General features: G+C 37.0%; 1 non-coding gene across 1 annotated transcript; it reads left to right on the forward strand.

The window, feature by feature from the left end:
• The first annotated feature begins 2,087 nt into the window (after nt 1–2,087).
• TRNAT-AGU lies at nt 2,088–2,161 on the forward strand. The gene has a single exon. It is a non-coding gene; the product is annotated as a tRNA-Thr (tRNA).
• The last annotated feature ends 346 nt before the right edge of the window (nt 2,162–2,507 follow it).

Here is a 2,507-nt window from a genome sequence, read left to right on the forward strand (position 1 = left end):
CTCAATGGAAGTTAATGAAAGTTACCACCTTCTAAAATTGTTCTAAAGATTTAAGGGTGTTAAATGCATGATAGCACTATCTCAGTAATGTACAAACAAACAAACAAAAAAAATGATAAAATAAGCCATTTTTGGATTTAAATAAATAAATATCATTGCTACTTAAGTGGTGGAAGGCCTTCATACAGTAGTAATATTGCAAAGACTTTTACCAGACTCAGCATCTATTTAACTTGACCACAATCCTCTGCTTCTTTGATGCCCATAAGGTAGTTCTAACAATAACAAGAAGGGTTTTGTCTGTTCTCAGGATTGAGGCTTATTTGAAGATTTGAGCAAGGCTTTTTATAAGGCAGATGTTGGCCAAAATGTTTGCTATGATAGGCCATAAGTTTAGGGAAAACACAGATGCTGTGGGAAAAGGTAGGTTCTAGAAAGGATAGCCCCAAAAGTCAGGGAATCAGGAAAAGAACTTTCCATCTAATGTCAGCAGAAATCCAGATGAAACACTTTAAACAGCGGTTTGGTAGTGCTAATTTCTCTCAAGGGTGCAGCAATCTATCTGTAGCCACACCACTCCAGCACCTACTTTATGTTGAAATGTCTGCTCATATCTTGGAAAGATTTCCAAAAGGAGAAACAAAGCGTTTTTCTTCCAGGGCTTTACACCATAGCAAGATTTATGAAACATGTGTCAGTGAGAAACAGAAGTCAGGGAATAAATAACTAAACTTAACAAAAAACCTCAGCCAAGAAAGCCAAAAAATTTGTATATCCTGGCCTTGTGATTAGCTAGGTAGTGAGTAGAAGCTCATGACCCACAGGAAATAAATCAGAAGCAACACCAGGCTTGGTTAAAAAATAAAAACTCAACCTCAACCTAAGTAATTTTTCATCTTTCCAGGGTCTTGCATTTTGTGGATGCTTAATAAATGCATATGCAAAGCACCAGGCAGTTATTTAAATATTTCAGGATATTGGTTTCATCTGCTTTTCCCTATGCTAAGCTGCATTCAGCTAAACATTCCATGACTCCTTCTACATTCATCAAACCGACATAGAACCTGAGATAAAAGGTCACGCAACTTTGTGAGGCCCAAGTTAGAGGTTCCCACAGCATCCTGTGAGGGCTATCACATCATACTCTACTTTGTTCTCTAATTCTCTGTATCATCCACGCAGTTTTACAATCTATGTGGGTCTAGAAATTGAGTCTGTTTTAACCCAGCAGGCAAATGAGCAGAACAAGACTATGACAGAAGCAAAGATATCCATCCAGCAGAACTCCCTGTTTACATCTAACTTATTGTTTCTAACAGCAGATCTCCTGTTGAGACCAAAGCTCTCTTTGAAACAGAGGGTCTCAAAGTGCCTAGTTTGGATGAGTGGGAATCAGGGTGACCACAGATCTCCAGTGCATCACTGTGTCCTCGTCTAGGCTCACTTTCTTGTGCCAGATTAGATAAAATAGAAGGAAGCATAATGGTTTTTCTCAATTGCAGTGAATTAGCTCAGAAGGTAGTGTGGTGGGTGCTATAACCCAGCAATAAAGAGACTGGTTTTCATATCCCTTGTATTTTTGTTTGTTGTTGGATTTTTTTAGTTGGTTTGTTTGTTTTGGGGTGTTTTTTGTTGTTGCTTTCGGCCAATTTTAAAATTTTGCTTTTTTATCTCCCTGTAGAACATAAATTCAATAATGGAAGAAAATTTTGCTGTTTCATTCGCTGTTTTCAGTGAATAAAATCTCCAATACCTGGAAAATTACCTGAAATGCAATACTCAACATTTGTGGACAAAATGAATGCACGAACAGAGAAATAAATTTAAAATATGTTGTGATATCCAATATTTCCTGTAGGGGGAGATAGTCACCACGAAATAGAAATTTCACTCATTTCAATTTGAAATAAATTCTAAAACCCTGCATTGAAGAAAAGTGTTTTTTTAAGTGTTGGAATTTCTGCTTTGTTGCTGGTTCAGAAACACAGATGTGCTTTCTTTGTCACAAAATTAAGTACACTTTTGGCAAACTGATAATTTGACAAAAATGTTATAAATATGATATATCTGAACATATGCCCAAGAGGGGCCCTGTGGCTTAGCTGGTCAAAGCGCCTGTCTAGTAAACAGGAGATCCTGGGTTCGAATCCCAGCGGGGCCTTAGTTCTTCAATTTTATATTTTCAATAGTATGTTGCAAATACATAAGTTGAAAATGCATTAAGGAATTTATAGGTTGTGAAATCTGTACTGAGCGATTAGCACAATTATGAAGAGTCCTTTGCCAGGTAACTGCATCACAATATGAAAGGGTTGGGATGAAGGAAAAAATGAATAAAGTTTCTGTTGGTAAAAAGCAATGGGTTTGCTGATGACAGATAAGACTGGGGATGTATAAGTTGTACAAAAAAAAGTCTTGTAATACATAGTAGAGAGCGATATTTCAAATTCTGTCATAGACATTCAGTCTCCAGCCTCTTAACCTTGATAGCCATCATTTTCAGCACA

This window comes from Trachypithecus francoisi, unplaced genomic scaffold (genome assembly GCF_009764315.1).
Source record: "Trachypithecus francoisi isolate TF-2019V2 unplaced genomic scaffold, Tfra_2.0 Lachesis_group10, whole genome shotgun sequence".
NCBI lineage: Eukaryota > Metazoa > Chordata > Mammalia > Primates > Cercopithecidae > Trachypithecus > Trachypithecus francoisi.